Source organism: Ceratotherium simum, chromosome 2, assembly GCF_057802395.1.
Source record: "Ceratotherium simum simum isolate JZ-2026a chromosome 2, ASM5780239v1, whole genome shotgun sequence".
NCBI classification, from domain to species: Eukaryota; Metazoa; Chordata; class Mammalia; order Perissodactyla; family Rhinocerotidae; genus Ceratotherium; species Ceratotherium simum.
In genome coordinates this window covers 75480887-75504471 of record NC_141901.1, presented here as the reverse complement: position 1 = coordinate 75504471, position 23585 = coordinate 75480887, and positions in this window count along the sequence as shown.

Genomic DNA, 23585 nt, shown 5'->3' with positions numbered 1-23585 from the left:
AGAGAAAGAAATAAAAGGGATCCAAATTGGAAAGGAAGAAGTGAAACTGTCACTATTTGCAGATGACATGATTTTATACATAGAAAACCATAAAGAATCCACCATAAAACTTTTAGAAGTAATAAACAAATATGGTAAAGTTGCAGGATACAAAATCAACATACAAAAATCAGTTGCATTTCTGTACACTAACAACGAAGTAGCAGAAAGAGAAATTAAGAATACAATCCCATTTACAATTGCAACAAAAAGAATAAAATACCTAGGAATAAACTTAACCAAAGAGGTGAAAGATCTGTACACCAAAAACTATAAAACATTTCTGAAAGAAATTGAAGAAGACACAAAGAAATGGAAAGATATTCCATGCTCTTGGATTGGAAGAATTAACATAGTTAAGATGTCCATACTTCCTAAAGCAATATACACATTCAATGCAGTCCCTATCAAAGTTCCAACAACATTTTTCACAGAAATGGAACAAAGAATCCTAAAATTTATGTGGAACAACAAAAGACCCCGAATAGCTAAAGGAATCCTGAGAAAAAAGAACAAAGCTGGAGGTATCACACTCCCTGATTTCAAAATATACTACAAAGCTATAGTAACCAAAACAGCATGGTACTGGTACAAAAACAGACACACAGATCAATGGAAGAGAATCAAAAGCCCAGAAATAAACCCACACATCTATGGACAGCTAATCTTTGACAAAGGAGCCAAGAACATACAATGGGGAAAAGAAAGTCTCTTCAACAAATGCTGTTGGGAAAACTGGATAGCCACATGCAAAAAAATGAAAGTAGACCCTTACCTTACACCATACACAAAAATTAACTCCAAATGGATTAAAGACTTGAATGTAAGACCTGAAACTGTGAAACTTCTAGAAGGAAACATAGGCAGTATGCTCTTCGACATTGGTCTTAGCAACATCTTTTCAAACACCATGTCTGACCGGGCAAGAGAAACAATAGAAAAAATAAACAAATGGGACTACATCAAACTAAAAAGCTTCTGCACAGCAAAGGAAACCATCAACAAAACGAAAAGACAACATAACAATTGGGAGAAGATATTTGCAAACCATTCATCTGATAAGGGCTTAATCTCCAAAATATATTAAGAACTCATGCATCTCAACAACAAAAAAATTACCAACCCAATTAAAAAATGGGCAAAAGACCTGAACAGACATTTCTCCAAAGAAGATATACGGATGGCCAACAGACACATGAAAAGTTGTTCAAAATCAGTAACTATCAGGGAAATGCAAATCAAAACTACAATGAGATATCACCTCACGCCCGTCAGAATGGCTATAATTAACAAGACAGGAAACAACATGTGTTGGAGAGGATGTGGAGAGAAGGAAACTCTCATACACTGCTGGTAGGAGTGCAAACTAGGGCAGCCACTATGGAAAACAGTATGGAGATTCCTCAAAAAATCAAGGATAGAACTACCATATGATCCAGCTATTCCACTGCTGGGTATTTATCTAAAGAACATGAAAACACCAATTTGTAAAGGTACATGCACCCCTGTGTTCACTGCAGCATTATTCACAATAGCCAAGACTTGGAAGCAACCTAAGTGCCCATCAAGGGACGAATGGATAAAGAAGATGTGGTGTATATACACAATGGAATACTACTCAGCCATAAGAAACGATGAAATCCAGCCATTTGTGACAACATGGATGGACATTGAGGGTATTATGCAAAGTGAAATAAGTCAGAGGGAGAAGGTCAAATACTGTATGATTTCCTTCATTAAGTAGTAGATAATAACAACAATAAACAAACACATAGGGACAGAGATTGGATTGGTGGTTACCAGAGGGGAAGGCGGGAGGGAGGAGGGTGAAAGGGATAATTCGGTACATGTGTGTGGTGATGGCTTGTAATTAGTATTTTGGTGGTGAACATGATGTAATCTATGCAGAAATAGAAGTATAATGATGTACCCCTGAAATTTTTACAATGTTATAAACCAATGTTACTGCAATAAACAAAAAATTAAAAAAACAAAAAACAAAAAAAAATATCCAAAGGAATTTTCTGCTCAGATGACACCAAAAATGACCCTTCATATGAGCCAATCATGCACCAGCTCTTATTAGCGTACAACAACAGAGGCAAAAAAGATTATATATGTCACCAAGCTGTAGTGAGTTGGACTGCGACTCATAAGCCTTGCTCAACTCTTAGAACTGATCCACCCATTTCAGAATTTCTCTGGAAGGTTCTCCATCCCCAAATACTCACATTTTGCAAAGTTGGTTCAGTGCAAAAGAAAAAATATGGAAATATCATTGTGGATGAGAATTGGGTCAAGACCTAATATGTCTTATCCTCATCAGTATGATTTTCTTCTGATTCTCAACCCCACGCACAAGCCTAATTTCCTCTGGTTAAACTTTTTAGCTCTCCAACTGGTTGTTCTAAATGTGAAAACAAAGCCAAATTGCCAAGTGTCTCTTAAACTTACACAGCCATTGACTATACTTACATCTCAAAAATTGTACTATCAACTACAGTTCACTATCATCTTGAATTAAAATATCATTAAAATAACATCGAAAAAAATGCAGATTACGCAATTATCCTCAATATTTTTAAACTGCTTTTTGAGTAAAAATTAGATTATAATTCCCATCATAATGCTCTAATATTATTAGTGTTATTAGTAGTGGTATTTTTTTAATCTACCATGTTTGAAGTGCACTTGTTGATATTCCTCATCATTACCTATGATTTAGAATGCAACATTATCAGAGTTTGACCCTAAAATTTGCTTTCTCAAGAAGAATCAGCTGCTCTTTGATTCCTCCAACTGCTGCTGATCAAAGTTGCTCTTAAACATTTGAAGATACCAGCACAAAATCCACCAATCACTAATCATCCATATACGTGTCTCTCTGGAACACTCCATTACCAAGGCAATAAAAAATGATGGTGCTTTTGAGCATAGCATCAGTATTTATATACTGTAGATAGTTTTACAGTTGAACATGTTATTATGTTTATGCATAGCAGTTATAGCAATGTTCCCTGTTTAGTGATGACATACTATAGGAGAGTACTCATAGTAAACTGACTAGAAGTAATTCACAACCTATCATCATGAGATGGACAGCCTGGCACTAAAAATTCTATTAGCTACAACATTAAATGATCCTTTGTATATTACTTACTCCAGGATTAAGATATTAAGATATTCTGAGGTCAAATAATTCAAAAATTAGACTGCCTCACAATTATGCTAGCCCCTTTTTCCCATTTAATATGTTGAATCTCGAAATGTGGTTTTAATTATTTTGCATTATCAAATGCTTAACATGCACTTTATGTAAATTATGATGGCTGCAGAAGTTTTGATCCATGAGGTATATACTGACCACATAATTGCCTAGTCAAGTAATTCCCTTGGTAGGTCTCTTGCAAACTTCTCTCAAAGATTTCTTCATTTCTCTCAATATGTGTGGTACAGAATTCTTTCAACACATGGTATGCACCTATCAGAAGTTTCACTACTCTGTTTTGTTAAAAGCATGGAGGGTGTGATTTCCAATCCTTTCTAATTTCCGGATTTACTAATTAAATTGCTTCAATCGTGTCAAAGGCACTTTTTATCACCTAGAATATTAAAATCAGCCCTTTTTGGAGAACAAAGTCAATCAGAAAAACTCTAAAAGCATGAAAAAGTGTTTCCTGTGTTCAGATGACTTAAAAGCAGCTCAAAGGAAATTTACCAAATTTAAATAAAAATTCATTATCCTAAAGAAAGCACGCCTGCAAATTAAAGCCTCAGCAGCCAGCACCCTGAAAACAAGCCTAAGTAAAATGCAGCCCCACCTACAAGGGACACACTCTCCTGCTATTCTTATTATCCTCTTTTTTCCATGACCCTAAATCTGTTTAGACCCATAGAAAATTCTTTATCTGACGCAGTCAGCAAATGGAGTATTTTGATTAATGTGTTGGACCAGGGAGACAGGAATTAAACATTTTCAAACACCTACATGTGGCAAGCATGGTCCAATGTATATGAGATCATTTAGTCCTCACAATGTCCTGCAGGGTAGGTATTCCCATTTTTCAGATGCGAAGACTGAGGGTGAGTAATGTTACATAACTTCTAAAACCACTGGGTTAGCAAATGAAGAGCTGTGATGCAAATCAAGTTGTTTGATTCCAAAGCCCCTACTTTTGCATTTACCATGCTGAATATATATATCACACTATATACAAATTACTACTTTCCAGAGAATTAGAATATGATAAAAATAAATTTGGATCATGAGAAATATAATTTATTCTCTTTGAAGATTCAAAAAACATTTAAGTATTTTGTCATGCCTTGGGTCATCATTAGAGACATTAGTCATCCTTTCATTATCCATATATCATAAATGCCTGTTAACAGAGATGTATGATTAATAGAATGACAAGGAATATATCTGTACATGTACATTCATCCTATAGGAACACGACAAGTTTCAGACTTCCAAGACTATCTAAGTAAACATTTCATGACTATACATTAAAACATGATTTCTCGTTAAGCGTGATTGTACAGGACTGTTTGCACATTGCCCTCACGTGAGCCTTTAGAACTTATTCAATGCACAGAGCATGACATGCCCATCATCATACCTCCCCTTTAAATTCCAGGGAACATTAGGTCTAAGCTGAACATCCAAATCCCCAGAGAGCTACTGTTTTTAATCCCTAATTAGCGAATGATCTCAAGCAGCCTCTGACATCATCCAAAGGAAAAGATTGTTTCATTTGTTTTTCCAATTTGTCTAACTAAAGGTAATCCTAGACAATATCGCTTTCATCACATTACCACCACAGGGCCAAATACTGCTCAGCTCCTCTAGGCAGAATTTGGATATTTAAAAACGTTTTTAATGATTGAAAGTTTTCCTGACCCAAAACGTAGATTCTCTATCAATAGCCTTTTGAGCCCTGACTGTGAGTTGAGGAGAGAGAATTGGAAGACAAAGAGGCCTCCCTGGGCTTCCTTAGCTTTTCATGGCATTTGGGTATCTACCTACTCCACCAGGCTGACCCCGATGTCCCCCATCCTAAACCCGAATCTCAGTAGACACCTGATCTCGTGCCAAATACAAAGTTTTAATCATTTCTGTTTCAATATCTTTGTATCTCTGCGTTGCTATGCAGTGTTAGAATGGGCAAGCTGATAAGGCCGAAGATGATAATGTGCAATGTATGCATATTCACAGACTAAATGAATCTAGATCTATTGGTGTTTTCTCCCCAAGTTCCATTTTGAATGATACAGATACATGCCATAGATGAAAAATCTTCCTTTTCAGGTAACTTAGCTAAAACTATGATAAATAAACTGTTCTGATTTATAGGAACTTCCTAAAAGATCTCCTATTTGATATGTTGCAAAAACTAGGAAATATGTAGCTGTTAATATCAGAGAGGGAAGTAATCTGGGAAAAATCGTATGGTCAGATTTATTAGTGGTCTAGGAGGTGCAAAGAAAGCAAACAAACTTGAAGCTTTGCATATAACATGAAGCTTAGGATATATTTCAAACTTTCAAGGGCTAGTGATATTTGGGAAGGAAGAGTATCAATTTAGAAAATCGAGGAAGTTGTATTAGTTTCCTAAGTTTGCCATAACAAAGTACCACAGACTGGGTGGCTTAAACAATAGAAATTTATTTTCTCACAATTCTGGAGGCTGAAAGTCTGATCAAGGTGTTGCCAAGTTGGTTTCTTCTGAGGCCTCTCTCCTTAGCTTGTAGATGGCTGTCTTTGACCTGTGACTTCACAATCATCCTCCACCTGCGTGTGTCTGTGTCCAAGTTTCCTCTTCTTATAAGGATACCAGTCCTATTGGATTAGAGCCTACCCTAAAGGCCTCAGTTTAACTTTAATTACCTCTTAAAAGACCCTATTCCAAATATAGTCACCTTCTGAGGTACTGGGAGTTAGGACTCTAGAATATGGATTTTGTGGGGGACACAATTCAGCCCATAACAGAAAGGACGTGAAAAATACAATCCCATTCCAAGACTGCCTGTACCCTCAGATGATTTCCATTATGAATGATGCAGAGTGGAGTGACCCATTGTAGAACGAGAGATCAAGACCTGAGGTATAGATACCAAAGATGTTGCCATGGTTACATGAACAAAGGCAATAGTAAAAGCAGCCTGAGTAGAAGGGGCAATAATTTAATCATGAAAACTTTTAATAAAAATTGTGAAGTTTGATATAAATTTTATAGATTTTTAAAGAAAAGAACACACATATGATCTTCTATTCAAAATTTGGTTCTCATGTTCAAATATACATTACAGATACTTTCCTTCATTCATTTAATTCTGTCTATGTTTATTATTGAGACTCTACTACATGCTGTGGTGTATCCAAAGCCCAAATAATAGCCATTGTTTTGCTTTCTGGTAAACGGTACCCATGCAAAAGTGAGCCCTTTAGCACATCAGTATTTTAATTGTTTAGTTACTTCTTCTAGTTTCTATCAAGATTAGGCAATATAAATTTTAGCCAGTTTTCAAATGCAACATAGATAGGAAATAATTACTCATACGTATGTATGCCATCACCCTTTGTAGTCAAAAATACCATGGCTAAAGCAAAGATTTCCCAGGTATTTCCACGTGTTTAGAATAGTAATTATTAATGGGTGTCCTTTTCTCAGTGGCAATATTTGGGTTAGCAACAGTCGTTATCAAGATCTGGAGCCCTCAATGGTGCCATAAAATTTACACTCAGATTGTGCCACTTAATCACTCTCAGGATTCATATCTGACTTTTTCCTTAGCTCTAGGTTTGAATAGCATTTCTAAGGAAAATAACAAAAGGATGTTTGTAAAGCAAGACATCCTCCTGAAGAAGTTTATCCTTATCCTAAAAACAAGTAGTAAATAGACAGTCATGACTAACTGAGGTCATTCCAGGCTACCAAGTGGCTGCTGGCAATTCTGTGTCATAGGTTTTAGGTAGTTAAATCCAATTTTCAAAATGTCATCTTCAAACACCAAAGCTTGGTGGGGAAATTGCAAAACCCACAAAGGGAGAAATCACTATAATACAGGTTGTCTCTGTTCACTCTTAATGGACTTCTATTATTCAAACAGACCATGTGACTTGGAAAGTCTTTGTCTGCATGAAATTGCAGAGTGGTTTAAATATAATACAGATGCCCTGGAAAGCAAAGATGGACATTTTTTCAAATTGAAAACATGTAATTGTTGCCTAGTACAGAGATAAAAACTTGGCTGATGAGGTTGACCCAAATTGATTTATAAAACTCTTGAAAACAAACAACTTTTCATTACACATCCCATTTCTCATCTCAATGCTTTGGCAGTGAGCATTCTTTCTTTGGAGAGCTGGTCTGATGACGAAAGCTTTTACGGCTGCATTTCATGAAAACCTTTGTTTGTGTCCCTGAGTTCAATGAAAAGTCAAAATTAGCAAAAGAACAGGAAGAGTTAACATGCGAGGAGGTTCCAAAGATCCTCTAGAGATTATTAATCAGTTAGATGAGAGCATTGCTTATTCTCCATGGAATCTTTTTCTTAAAGTGAAGCAAGTCCGGCATTGCCAGCAAATGTCAATCCCATGCAGAGCGAATAGATAAATTTAGAGCGAATGATTTCCCAGTTCAATAGGGACAAACAGTGAGTTTATAATAAAACAATTTGCACACGGTTTGGAATATGATAATGGTAATTGTTCTTATGTTGAAAACTAATCTTTCCTGATGTGTGCTTGTGGCAGAGCAGGGCACGTCCTAATATAGCCCTTCCCACATCCATATACAGTCCCAGGAAGGCCATTCAGTATTTGCCACACTTGCCCAGCTTACCCAAGAGCATAACACATTGGGAGATGTGATTACACATGAGAGTTTTCAAACCCTTATTCTGAGCTAGAAAAATAGTGTTCAATACTAGACATTTGAAAGCAGAGAAAAAATGGAATGTCCTTTCATCTTCAGCTGGTGGTTGATGTTCCTGTTATCTGGAACTTCTGAAGATGTTTTAATCCTGCCAGAGCACTGACTCTCAACCAGGCTGCACAATGAAACCACCTGAGGAGTTTTAATAAACTGATATCTGGGATCCACCCCTAGAGATTCTGATTTAAGTGATTTGAGGTGCAGCCAAGCAATCGAATTTTTAAAAGCTCCCCAGGTGATTCTAAAGAGCAGACGATGTTCAGAAAGACTGTTAAAAAAAAAAAGGAAACTATCAGATGACATTTTGTCATTTATAGCTAAAAAAGTTAAATCTATCTAAATAGTTCATATCTCATTTTTACTAGCATCATGACAATCATTCAAACCATCAGAGAAAATGTGAAATAATAGAATATCTGAACTAGAAAGGACCCAAGATATCATTTAGTCCAGGTATTCTCCAACCAGTTCCCGGGTTCCTGGGAGTCCTTTAGGTGGTCTGTCAACCCCTTGAAATTACAAATATGTATATTTTTCTGAGAAGAGTATCCACAGATTCCATTAGCTTCTAAAAAGGGGCTCTGGTCCCAAAAAGGTTAAGAAACTCTTAAGTAGTCTAAATCCTCTGATTTGTAGACAATGAAACTGAAAACCAACATGAAAACAGAAAAGACTATATTCCTCACCACCCCTCCAGGCCATCTCAGAACCAAGCCCATGATGGCCCATATGTTTTTGCAAAAAACTGGTTAAAATCCACCCCCCCCCAAAGAAATGGAGCTCCAAAACAGACTGACATTTTGACTAAATCAAGATTTCAACCAGGTAGCTGAAGTATCCAGAACTGCAGAAATGGTAATGTTTTTGAAGACTTCCCTAGACTTCACAGAGAAGTGTTCCACAGAAGGGGCCCCTGACTAAAAACTTTCCCCTCAAGGATTTACCAGATTAAATATGAAGTCAAGAAGTGAGCAAATGTTACTCAAACCCAAGCAGAGATTATCTGGTGCTCCCAATGCAGTATTGTAAACTCAGTTTGATTTTTGCAAAGTTTGTATCATGTTTAATTTATACTGTTCCACGACCTTAGTAAAGTGTGGTTCCTATGTATATTCATTGATGATGACCTCATTGTGAGTCCACAGCCATTCATGAAAAAAAGATTCTCTAAGGGAGGTCACTGATATGTCTATACATTCCTTACATAGCACATTACAACTTTGGGTGGTGGAAAATAGAGGGAGAGAGCTTTTTCAGTAACAAAGACCTAGGTCTGGGCAGAGTCACCATTGGAGAAGATGGAACTTTATATGACATTTTTTTTTGTTAGCTATTCGGTGAGACTATTAGGAATTATTCTAATATCTAATTTCTCCAATTTTCTGATTCTGGCATATGCTAGCAGAATTTTTTGGGAGTTCCATCTGATAAGGTATACATAATATTAAAAGCTATTCTTCCTTTGGTATCCATATACAGAGAAATCTATCAGGTTTAAGTTAGTAAGTTTGGGAAGATGGAGTCAAACCTGTGTCCAGTTGATTCCCACAGAAGTTATGATATAGTTATGACTATAATACAGTAAAATGAGCATGAGTTTTGGGATCAAACTTAGGTTTATATCTCAGTTCTGCTACTAATTAGTTGTGTGACCCTAGGCAAAGTACTTAAATTCTAAATGCCTCAACTTTATTTCTGTAAAATAGGATTAATTGCACCTCCATCAGAGGATTGATATGTTGACGTAAAATATCTAATATAGTGCCTTGAATATTATCTACTCAAATGTGATTCACCTTCTCCCACTACCTTCTAAAGCTGTGTTCTTTCCACTAGACAAGTAACTTTTCAGAACTTTCCCTATTCCTTTTCCTCACCTCATCACCACTAACCAAAGATGAGCATTTCCTAAATCATGCCAGGCTTACTTAAATGATCTTTGATTTCTTGATTGTTTTTTAAATAGACTTTACATTTATCCACTGAGCTTTTAAAATCTAGAGCAGAAAACACTGCATTAATGAATAAAAGAGTTGAATACTTTTCTTCCCATGTGCTTTGAATTCTTACTCTAACCACAATAATAGGTCAAAAATTAATACCATGAATCAAAAAGAGGAAAGGGGGAAAGAGAAAAGAGCCAAATCTAAGGAAGAAAATTAGGAGTAACTTAGAAGAAAGAGAGATATTTTGACATCCAGTCACAATTCTGGGCTCAGGTTTGTTTACAAGATGGTACCTAGTTTATTCATTCACTCAGTAAATGTTCTCCAAACAACAAATTAATATGAAGTCAGAACTGTGTTAGCTTGAGAGTGGAATGGACTATCTGATAGGTATTTTGCAAGATATCATTTCAGCTTTTGGGAGTTTTCTATCACAGAGATAACTAAAACTATTCAGTAAAAATGTAAGGACATATGTGATTTTATTTAATGAATGATACAAACATCAAATGCTATAATTATTCCTAAAGAGAAGACAGAGAGCTGGGGAAGCAGGCCTTGAAATGAGACCCAAATGACTAGAAATGTCAATCCAGAGAATATAAACTTTAGAACAACTGAGAAAGCCAGCACTGAATGGAGGCCTAAATGACCAGAAGACGTCAATCCATGAAGCAAAGTTAGGAAAAGGTTCCATGCAGGTCAGATAACATCCTAGGGTTGAGTCTTGTTCAAGGGGCATTAAAGAAACTAATCCCCACCAAATGGTGTTTTGGATCCTAAGGGACAAAATTGTGAAAGAACTTTGTTGTCATGACCATGTCATGTAGCCCTTGGACATTTTCTAAGCCTAGTGAGCATATTCAGTGACATAAAGAAAGAAAGAATCAATAGTTAAACAAAATTCTTCAGAAGTTCTCTGAGAACCTAAAGAAAATCTAAATAAAGAAAAACCTAAATATGACCCATTTTAGATTTCCCTCTGCATTTTTACATGTAATCATTTCCTAATGATTTGCAAAGCAATAATGTGCTTCAGAATTTCAAATAAATCTCAGACTACACACATAAACAAGAGACAAGCCTATGTTTCAGTTTGGTGATTCTAGGCTTGATGTAGAATTACTGAGCAGCATTGAGCTGTTAAAGCCACCCAGACATATTTGTCTCACTTTTTAATTTATCCATCATTTTTAAAGCAGCAGACTCAAAGTTGTTTGCCAAAGCACACAGGAATTTTTTTTCTAATTTTACTTTGTTCCAGGTGGCAAAAAGAGAAATTGGTTTTTGACTACATTATCCATGGTTCTTAAGGAATGACCAGACTTTCCCGATGATTCTCATCCTTGGATTTCCTACACTAGCAACTCTCTAGGCTGGAGACACAGCTCAGTCAGAATACTGTCACAATCAGAATACTGTCTGTGCCTAGAATACTGCCAAGGGCTCATTTAAACTTAATAAGACTTTACATGAATGATTCTTGTGTTTGCAGAGGAAAAGGGACTAAACGTTGTCATTTTCTTCTCGGCCTCAAGCTTAGGGTTGGCTGCCAAGGGGAACTGGCCCTACTCAGTTTCCCTGGAAACTCTATGTCAACAGCTTGAAGCCAAGGGAAATCAACTAATCCTAGGTAGTAAGGTCAAGGGTTATGTCTTCGCTCTGGGAATGCTAGTTTACCCTGACTATGATTGAACACCGAGGAGAAGATCCAATATTATTATATGAATGCCTGCTTCTTCCACGTGGGTGGGAAAAATCAGGGAAGCAGGAACAAAGAAAATAAAAGCAAAGCCAGAGTGAACTAGCAGAGACAAAGTTAAATATGAAGGGAAGGGAGCTAGTGAGAAGAGTAAACAAGAGATGAAAACTGCATGCTAATAGAAATAAAAAGAATGGTTGAGATGGAGATAATGATGCTTCCAGCAGTGTTAAGCACTACCATTTTTTTCTCCTACCTAAACCACCATTGGCACCTTTGCAAAAGTTGCTATCTCTGCCCAAAGTTGAGAGTAATTTATCTTAAAGGCATCTTACTGGTTAATACATCTTTACAATAAACTCTCTGCAAAGTGTAAAGAACTAGAGAAATGAATTGAAGTGGCTTATAGTGGTGGCTGGGGATACCGGATTGACAGCTTTGGAAATGGATAGCTTCTTTTCTCTCAAGAATAGATACAGCCCGATAAACAGAGGTGTAAGATTCCTCCCAATGCTTCACCAATATGCCTTCACCCTGACAAAGTAATGGCTGCAAGAAACAAAAAATGAGTCACCTTTTCCAGCCACTTCTCTGCTGACACTGCTTGAGAACTGACATTTAGCACCAAGGTGATAGGAGTGTTTTCCTTACAACCAGCAAAACAGAGACTCAACCCACTTATTTCACTAGGAACAGAGAACAGTCCAATCAGATAGTAATAACTTTTGACTACCCTCAACTCCACCAGATTCAAAGCACTGAACTTAAAGTGAAACCTAACTTGAGTTTCCCATCATAATTTCCCACAGCCATGGAGTCCTCCAACAGTCCCTGGCACTAAATCAGCTAATGCAGTATAGTGTAGCTATTTCATCTGTTTTTCCCAAAGATATTTGAAATGAGTATTCTGCCATCCATGAAATCAAATGAATCTCAGGGACATTTCTATTTATGCAGTGTGAGGGGGATCTTTCAAAAGAGAAAGGAAAAGCATAAAAAAGGATGGAATGTTTCCAAGAGAACAAGTAACGTGCATTTTCCTTTCTGAAAGAAAAGCGGCGAATATGTATGAAAAATTGAGGGGCATAAGTTAAAGTGGAGTCTTAACATCATTTATTTATGTACTGAACTTAAGAACCACTAAAGTCATCTTCATTACATAACCTTAAAATGAGCAGAGTCCAATATAACACGACTATCCGATTACAGTCAGTATATGTTAGAAAACATATGCTTTGTTTATCTTATACTTTCCTAAACAATCATGCACAGCTTTCTTTTGTTCCAGGAGTCATTCAAGCATATAATAAGAGTTCCAGCAAGTTGAAACCTCTTGTATCTGGTTATTTTCAGGGAGCTGTAAACCTGCTGCCGCCAAGTCAGTAGTTTTCTTATGCTGTCAGAGAGGATTAAAAAAAAAAATGCCGTCATTCCAATTCTTGTTAGTAAAGAGCTTCTCCATCTTCAGACCCTTCCATTAACCCTCATTAACAGCTTGCATTTACTTTTAAAACAATTTTAAACATCCCTGGTGCTTTCAAGGTAAAAAGCACTCACACTCACACCGCAGTCTGTCATTCTCACTTACTGTTCCCTTAGCTGTTACAATTTCTCACCCTGGCTTTTTTCTCTCATTGTATCTCAGGGCAAATCTCCAACCATCAGCCTTGCAGACCCGCAAGTGGTTTTCCTGTAAGTTTCAAATCTTGCCTTATCTTTGCTCATCTATTACTTCATTCATTCATTCTTTCTCTTACTTAACAGACATTTACATAGCATCTCCTCTAGTCTTTACTTGTCCTACGATCATGTTGAATCAAATCCAAAAGAAAATATTGTGCAGCTGAAAAGGCACTAGAACAGAAGTTCTGGATCTAGTGTCAGCTCTGTCATCCATCAAGTATGTGCCCTTGATCACCTTCCCTATTTAAACCTCTGTTAATAGGGATTGGGCTATGTCATGTCTAAGATCACTTACAGCTCTGAAATTCTACAATTTCATTGTCACCCCAGGAATTCGGTACAGACAGACAAATCCATATCACGATGTTAATAACTTTGAGATACCAATTTCAGGATATTTACATTTTCAGTGGTTGAATACAAGAGCTATCCTAAAGGAAAGTAAGGAAATTCTAAGTTTGGTACTTTAGGCACATTAATGGGCCAATGGAGGAGTACTTGAGGACAGAGGTGTTCAAATTCCATTTAAGAGACTAGTCTTGACTACAAGGCTACTTGCTGTCTCCAATCCACCTCCTTCCATTCTCCCTTTACCCACTCTAAGAAGGCTTTCACGTCCACACATCCAATGAGACGGCTCTCATCAAGGTCACCAAATGACTTTCACAGAGTTAAATCCAGTAGTCAACTGCTACTCCTCATCTTTACTGGTCATCAGCACTTGACATGTTTGATCACCCCTCTTTAATACACTTTCTCCGTTGGGCATCTATGACCCACCCACATCTCTACCTACCTCACTGGTCACTCCTTCTCAGCTTTCTTGCCTGGTTTCTCTTCTTCACCGCAACCTCTAATGTTGGAGTGCCCCCAGCTCTGAGTTATTGGTCCTCTTCTCTGTGTGCACTCACTCCCTTGGTGTTTTTATCCAATCACATGGCTTTAAATTCCATCTGTATGCCAAAAACCCCCAAATTTATGTCTCCAGCAAAGACCTCTTTCCTGAACTCCGGATTTGTAAATATAGATGGCTAATAGACCTCTGAAGAAAGAATTCCTGATGTTCTTGCCGAAACCTACTCCAAACAGTTCAGTTGATAGGAGCTCCATCTTTTCAGATGCTCTGTCAAAAAAGTCTTTGAGGGGCCAGCCCTGGTGGCCTAGTGGTTTAAGTTTGGCCCACTCCACTTCAGCGGCCTGGATTTGGTTCCCAGGGGCAGACCTACACCACTTATGGCCATGCTATGGTGGTGACCCACATACAAAATAGAGGAAGATTGGCAACAGATGTTAGCTCAGGGTGAATCTTCCTCAGCAAAAAGAAAAAAAAAAGTCTTTGGGGCATTCTTGGTCCCTTTGTTTCTCTCATACCCTACATCTCATCCATTAGGATATTGGCTCTAGATTAAAAATATATCAGAATCGAATTACATCTTACCTCTACTGCCATCTCTCTCCTGAAGCTACAATGGCTTCCTAAATGGTCTCCCAGCTTCTGTCCTCACCCCTTGACTTTTGACACAGAAATCAGAGTGGTCTTTTAAAACACTAACACAAGCCCTCCATTGGATCACCAAAGTTTTCACAATGGCCTACAGGCCTTATATCATCTGGCCTCCATAACCCCTCTGATTTCACCTCCTACTACTCTCCCTGCTCTTCACTCCACTCCAGTCACACAGGCCTTCTTACCTCAAACATGACAGACACAGCCTTGGTGCTAGCTCTTCTGCCTGCAGATATTTGCATGGCCAATTCCCTCACCTCCTTCAAGCCTGCTCAGTTGTCACCTTCTCAATGCATCCTACCCTGTCTATCCTACGCTGATCAGTCACACCTGATCCCCTTTACCTTGGTCTGCCTTTTCTTTTTCCATAGCAGTTATATCTTCCAATGTTCTATATAATTTGTTTATCATATTTATTGCTTATTTCCTGTCTTCCCATGATAGAATGTAATCCACGGGAGGACAGGAATCTTTGTCTGTTTGTTCATTGATGCAGCTCAAGTACCTGGAACTGTCCCAGGCACCTCATAAGTGCTTTATATTTGTTAAATAAATGATGAATCAATAGATCATTGAGTGAGTAGATGAATAGGTAAGATTGGTCCTATATGTATCAGATTATAACCAACATCATAAGGAGCTACATATGAAATAAGCTTAATACAGCCTCACTCTAATTATCCAATCGATGTCCAATCCCGTTGCTGCTTCTTTTTTTTTTTTTTTTTTTTTGTGAGGAAGATCAGCCCTGAGCTAACATCCATGTTAATCCTCCTCTTTTTGCTGAGGAAGATGGGCTCTGAGCTAACATCTATTGCCAATCCTCCTCCTTTTTTTCCCCAAAGCCCCAGTAGATAGTTGCATGTCACAGCTGCTCATCCTTCTACTTGCTGTATGTAAGTAGAGACAAGTATGGGACACTGCCCAGCATGGCCGGAGAAGCGGTGCGTCGGTGCACGCCCGGGATCCGAACCCGGGCCGCCAGTAGCAGAGCACGGGCACCTAACCACCAAGCCAGGAGGCCGGTCCCCCTGTTGCTTCTTGATCATTTGATGCTCCTGATGGATAGAGAGTCTTTGGATTTCACATCCCCCCATTGTGGAGACCCTTGACCTTCACTCACCAGAATCCTCAGAATGAATTGTAACCTTGGGCTGAAGATATATAAAGACATCTGTACCTATCCTGGGTGACTTAGAATAAAACCTATAAAATAACTGCCTTATATTTCTGCTGTAAGAAGTGTAAAAGAGAAGAGTAATAGTTAATGTTATTGAGGTCTAACTATGTGGCAGACATTATTCTAAGGTTTCAAAAGTATAAACTCATTTCTTCCTTACAACAACCCCCATCTCCTGACCTCACAGGATGCAACACTCAGAAAGTAACAAAAGTGCAAATGGGTCAGAAGGGAAGATACAGAACTAAGGAAGTAGACCATGGCCTTTAACATTTCTAAAGAAAAATGTTATCTCTGTCAAGCACAGCTGCCACATCTCCATGAAGCCAGGTTGAGAAAATGTTTATGTTGACACACTGAAGGCCAAATATTCAAGGGTAATTAAATTTCTCCAATGTGAATCACGGAGATGGCCCAGTTAGAAGTGGACATAGAATTTTCACTGTCCAGCCATAAGTTGGCACCGACTTGCCAAATACACTTAAGCACATTTCTGAGTATTTTTGTTTATAGTTTAATCAATTATTTTACGTATTTTCTGTTTCTAGTCTTTTACAAAATTGATTAGCATGACAAAAAAAATTTACTATCTTACTCGTGCTCATCTCAGTATCATTTCAAATAGCTTCTTATTACCCTACTTTCCCATCTCCATAAACACAAGAAAACATGTGATTTCAACTAATATCCTTGAAGTCACCCTCTGCCTGCTTCCAATCATGTTAATCTTCTCAAAGTTGAAGACCTTCACTTCCCCCAGATATTTTCATCAGCTCATTCAGCATCCATTTATTGAATGCCTACTCAATTGCAGTTACAGTGCTGAGGATAAAGAAGCATAATCCATAGTTCCTCAATCAGAGAATTTAGTAAAGGGGAAACCAATACACTGAAAACGTTTCATATAATAACCCTAATTTCCATAAAAAGAGGACTAGATAAATAAGACATTTATGTTCATAAAATGGAATACAATTTAAATGAATAAATTAGATTCAAATGCATTAATATGGCTAGTTTAAAAAAATGTTGAGTGAAGAAAGCAAATTTTCAAAAGATGTATGCACTATATTCTTTTACCAAAAAAATTACAAAATGACATTATGTATTGCTTACAAATATAAGAATGTGTAACAAAAAGTAAAATATATGGACTTAGAGGTTAGGCACCAAACTCAGATTAGTGGTTGCCTCTGGAGAGGGAAGAGGTGAATGGAATTGGAAAGTGTATAATGTGAACTTCAACTTGATCGGTAAGGTGTTATTTCTTTATTTAAAGAAAAATATTTGAAGCCAATATTTTTAAATGGTAAATTTTGTTAATTTGAGGTAGTAGGATACATAGCACTTTTCCATATTTTAATGGTTTTTTTTCCTAATGCCTTCCAAATTTATGAATGAGAGAGAGAGAGAGAAGAAAGGGAGAGATGTCACACTGAAAATACCATTCACGATAGATGAGAAGTACCAAAGGCCGCGGAGATCATACCAGAGATACAAGCAGGTGTCAAGCGAACAGCAGGTAGGAAGAGCTATGAAGTCACACAGGGAGAGACGAGGGGATGGAGTGTTCCTGGAAGTCTTCCTAAAATTCCTAGACTGGAGTCAGGCTTGAAGAATGACTAAAAGTCATACGGACTGAGATGAGCAAGAAGGGTCTTCCAAGAAGGTGGAATAGCGGAAGAAAGACAAAGATGCAGGAAAGAGCAGGGAGCATTCAGCAGAGACAGAGCCTCAGGAGACGCTCCTGAGTTTGAATTTTAACTCTGCTGTTTACTAGCCTAGTGAACTTGGGAAAGTCACTGAGTCTCTCCGAAATTGTTTCTTCAACTAGAGCATGGGATAATAATAGCTTCCTGGCTGCATTGTTGCACAGGCTAGAGAAAATACATTTAAAGATGCCTGACATACAGTAATAGAGCAAATGCTCACAAATGAACATTATGATTAATGATTACTACCTGGGACTAAGACTCAGCTCTCCTGCTTTCCTGAGTCAATGTTCTTTTTCATAACACCACACTGCTGATTTTGTAGTTTAGCGTTATCCCAATGTCATGTGACCAAAAATTTCACAATAATAAAGCAAGAGATCTCAGTGGAGTCCTGGGCAACTCACTGGATCTGAATTTTAAAGTATCCCTCTTTAAAACAGTATGAAGTTTCCTTAAAACATTAAAAATAGAACTACCAGCAATTCCACTTCTGAAGCTTATCTGAAGAAAACATTAATTCGAAAAGATATATGCACCCCCATGTTCATTTCAGCATTATTCACAATAGCCAAGATATGGAAAACACCTAAAAGTCCATTGACAGATGAATGGATAAAGAAAATGGAATATTATTCAGCCATAAAAAAGAATGATATCTTGCCATTTGTGACAACATAGATAGACCTTGAAGGCATTATGCTAAGTGAAATAAGTCAGATAGGGAAAGACAAATACCGTACAATTTCACTTATTTGTGGAATCTAAAAAAAAAACAAATAACCAAGCTCATAGACACAGAGAACAGATTGGTGGTTGCCAAAGGCAGGAGGTGGAGGGTGGGTGAAATGGGTGAAAGGAATCAAAAGGTACAAACTTCCAGTTGTAAAATAAATAAGTCATGGGAATGTAATGTACAGCATGGTGACTATAGCTAATAATACTGCATTGCATATTTCAAAGTTGCTGAGAGAGTAAATCTCAAAAGTACTCACCACAAGAAAAAAAATTCTGTAACTGTAAGGTGACAGATGTTAAATAGACTTATTGTGGTGATCATTTTGCCATATATATAAACATTGAATCATTATGTTGTATACCTGAAGCTAATATAATATTGTATGTCATTTATACCTCAATTTTTTTTAAATGCCTCTTTTGACATGCACAACAGCTTCAGATTCTACCTTAGAGTCCATGCTGTTGGTTGTTCTCTGAGTACACTTCTGATTATTTCATGTGTCCTAGATCTGACCTTGAAACTGTCAAAGCTGGAAATTTTAGTCAATTGGCTTCCCAGTTGTTGAGTCAGCTGCTGGCTAAAATTTGGTATACCAAATTTGTCTCAATCAAGAAGTTAAAAGAGGAGGGTTACATGTTTAATGCCTTAAAGTAACTGGACTTTGTTTACAAAATGTTTACAAAAAGTCTAAGTGCACAGGACTTTGGTCACATTGCTGTTACTGATAAAGCATTCACAGATTTCCTCAATAGACGCTAACGTATTTTTCATTTTATTCGGGTTGTTATGAAAGCAAGTTTAAATAGCATTAAAAAAAAAAAAAAAAAACCTCCGTGAGACTTACACAATGCTGTGTTATGTGAATGGTGTATATTACTCCGAAAGCCCCCAGGACTCTTTCTTCATACCCAGTATCAGTAAAGGGAGGCTACATCCACATGGTTCCCAAGCATGACACCTCTCTCCAAAGCAGACTGATGGTCCCTTGCCACTCTCTTGAGCCAGCCTCAGCATGATCTAAGCCCAAATTTGGGCGATTGAGTTATTTTTCTCAGTGAGGTTTTAGCAACCGCTATCACTATCCCAGGAACTCGTCCTTTCTTGGAGATAAATTGCCATGGAAAACTATGTTTTCTCTTTTAGCAGATATTTCCAAATTTCATTGCTCTGCATGGATGGAAAGAAGCATATGTTGCTTCTCAACACCACTCACTTCAAACAACTGAGAAACACAGTGTTGTTTAGAGGCAATGGACATACACCATCCAGAAATCTCCCTTTGTCTGACAGGCTCAACTAAAAATGCCACAAATTTGCACTGATAACACGCTGTTTCTGTCCACCATCGACCCACTATCACTGCCACCAAAACAATATTGGGGCTCTCGAAATCCTCACCAATCTCCCACCCTCTCCTATACCTTTTCTTTCATCTCCCAAAGAACAAAGAAACAGATCTGTGATTTTATCAGTGTTAATCAACGATATTTATTGAAGGCACTAACTTTGTCACATTGTTTTTGGTTTGTCGTAGTGAGGTCAGAGAGGACATTTGAAATGAGCTAAGATGATATCTCAGCCCCTGAGGGAAAATCTACACAAACCCACAGCCAGAGTTAGTCCTACTGTTTGACATTTGAGTCTACATTCTAGACAAGAGAACCAGATAGAGGATAGGCCAAGAATCAGCAATCCTTTTAATCCAATGTCCTTCCAAAGTGACAGGTAATAGAATATGCCACCCCAAATATGCCTCTTTGGCACTATGATTATTTTGAGCTGAAGGCAATTGAGAAGAAACAGATACGAAAAAAGTTCTCTGCCCTCCCCCTATTTGCCTAAAAGCAGGATATATATTTGTAAAGGTGTCCCCCTCATACTTCTACCAGGAAGGACAGACGTTACCAAAGACAACTCTAGACCCTTATCAGAGAAGGCACCAGAGGAATCCACGAACTCTACTACCTAGCCCTTATCTTCCATTTGTTCCCTCATCTATTAACCTTCCCACAATTTGCCACCCTAGAAACTCCAAGTCCCTTTCCTCTGTCTTGTCACTTCTCTAAAAATTTATTCTTCATTTGTCAAGATGCTATATAAGCCCGAGTTCTAACCACCCTTTTGAGTTACTCATCACTAAGTACTCCCATGTGTATGCACGATGCATATGCTAATAAACTTGTTTGGTTTTCTCTTGTGAAAGTGTCTTTTGTCAGTCTAATCTACAGGGCCCCAGCCAATAAACCTAAGATGGGTAGAGGAAAAAAGAGTTATTTTCCTCCCCTACAAATGCACACTAGAGGACAAGAAGGGCTGGTAACTTGCCTTTCTCTGTCTGCTCTAAAGAGAGATGTTACCCATCTCTGAGATTATTGGTCTAGTGTTTTCTATAATTACAAAACCTCCCAAAAATTACAGATAAGGGATAAATGAAGATAGGAAAAGCCATGATTTTTCATTTCATTTTCTAATTTTGAAAAATTCTGAAATTAAAGGAATTTTTTCTCTTTCTTAAAGAGAAGCAGAGACCAATAGGCACAGCAATCTAATGATGCTTTAAAGGTAACATTTTGGAGTTCATCCCCAAAGATAGGCTAGGCATCAGCAGAGGAATCTATGGGACTTCAAGTAGCCGTCATAGTTTTTCATTTTATTTTTTGATTAACCTTTTTCATGCATAGCTGAAAAACACTAAACAGAATGAAAAGCAAGTTTTGTAATTAGACTAGATTGCCCAAGGCAAGAGAAAAAGAGAGACAGGCAAATCCTATAATTCAGCTCCTAAGTAACATCCTCCACATGATAGAGTTTCTTCATCCATTTTTTAATCAGGTTTTAAAGTTTTGCATGTATACGTTGAAATGAGTGTTTCTGTTGGTAAAATATATTATTTTGCATCAAGGCTTTCATTTTCTCTTAAACAAATCTTTTCCCCCACATTTTAAAATATATAGTACATGGAGATGTGAGAAGGCAGAGAAGAAAGGAAAAATATCATGAGAGAGAAATAGATGATAAAACTTACATATGTGAATACAGCTCTTTCAGAAACACTATTCATTATTACATATATTAAACTATAATATGGATCAAATCGTATCCTCTGGGATAGCTAATAAAAAACAAAGGGTTGTAAGCTTATTATGTGGGAAACTATATAGCTAATATAGGAAAACATCTGATTTAAAATAAAATACACTTTAATTTAGCAAAATTTTTCACGTCATCTTTATGGTCAAAACGGAAAAATGTGGACTACATGATAGAATAGTTGAACAAGTATACCCGAAACCATATTGATGGATCAGTGTCATCCTGGAGCAAGGTTTCTCATGGATGACACAGCTCTCTGCCTTTGGACCATCAGCGTTTATCATCAATAAATTACATAAAAGAATGAGTTCAGCTCATTAGTAACAAGAACAGAAACTGAAAAGAATAGTTAAGATGGTAAAATAAATATATTAAGATTCCAGAAGGACTCAACAGGCTAGAAGTACAGGCCCAAACTAACAAGTAAGGTTAATGGTACAGTTCTACATTGGGATCAAAAACTTAGGTACAAAATTAGAAAATGGTGGAAAACCAGGAGCTATGGTTCATATTAGAAAAATTCCTGAACGTAGAATTAGAGAACACCTGTGGCTTAAATCAATTTAATTCCATTATGTACCTCTGTTTTCTCATCTAAAAACTGGGCATAACAGTATCTACCTCTTAGGGTTGTTGGGCAGTTTAAATAAGATAACATGTGAGACCAGTCTTACAGCAGTCCAAGCAGACCAAGGTCTCGTGAGCCCACACACAACGTCGGTGTCAGGTCAAGTGGCATAATGCCTGCACTGTGCTGGGTACTGATCAAACCCAGGGACTAACACTATGGTCAGGTTTAGGGGCCTCAATTTTAGAGGAATAGAGGAAAGTCAGAAAGCATTTATTGGGGCCGGCCCAGTGGGCTAGTAGTTAATATCGCACACTCTGCTTCAGCAGCCCAGGGTTCTCAGGCTTGTATCCCGGGCACAAAGCTACACACTGCTTAGCAAGCCACGCTGTGGCAGGCGTCTCACATATAAAAGTAGAGGAAGATGGGCACGGATGTTAGCCCAGGGCAAATCTTCCTCAGTAAAAAGAGGAGGATTGGCAACAGATGTTAGCTCAGGGTTGATCTTCCTCACCAAAAAAAAGAAAGCATTTATTGAGCATCCACTTATGTGCCTACCAGCAGGCTCTGAGAATATTCAGGTGAAGCCATGGTCTCTGCCCTCAAGGAGCTCTCAATGCAGAAACAAATGATAGGAAAGCTCATCTAGAAGAAGGTGGTCAGTGTGTTGACGGTTCTGTAAGCAAAAATCAATGAGCAATAGTTGTCTGAATCACCCTTACAACACTCACTGCATCTAACCCAGTGTGTGCTCATTGTATCTACTCAATAAACGTTTTTTGAATGAATGAGTGATATTAGTTTTGCCTGGAAAAGAGAAGATTTAGGGAGAACAAGGAAACTCTCTTTAATATTTTTAAATTCTGGGGCCGGCCTGGTGGCGCAAGCAGTTAAGTGCGCGTGCTCTGTGGCGGCAGCCCGGGGTTCGCCGGTTTGGATCCCCGGCACGCTTGTCAACCCATGCTGTGGCGGCGTCCCATATAAAGTGGAGGAAGATGGGCATGGATGTTAGCCCAGGGCCAGTCTTCCTCAGCAAAAAGAGGAGGATTGGCAGATGTTAGCTCAGGGCCGATCTTCCTTACAAAAAATTTTTTAATTCTAACTTAAGAGGGAATAGACCTATATTTGTAGTTCCAGAGAGCAAAAGGTTGAGGGGACAAGAAGGCAGGTTTGTGTTTTCTACAGAAAACATTCTAATAATTAGAGCTGCTGAAAGAGAAAGTACTAGCTTAAGAACTAGTGAGTGCCCCCTCACTGATAGCGTTCAACAAGAGGCTATCTAGGGCAATCAGGATGCTGTAGAGGAAATTCCTACACTGGGTTATTGGAAGCTGGACTATATGGAAAAAATACTTTCCATTTCAGAGATGCTGATCTGAGGATTAGAAGGCTATAGTCCTGATACCCAGTGCCAGTATTGTGAAGCCTGTCATACTAGGTGCTGAGAAATTAAACTTGACAATAGTATTTGGT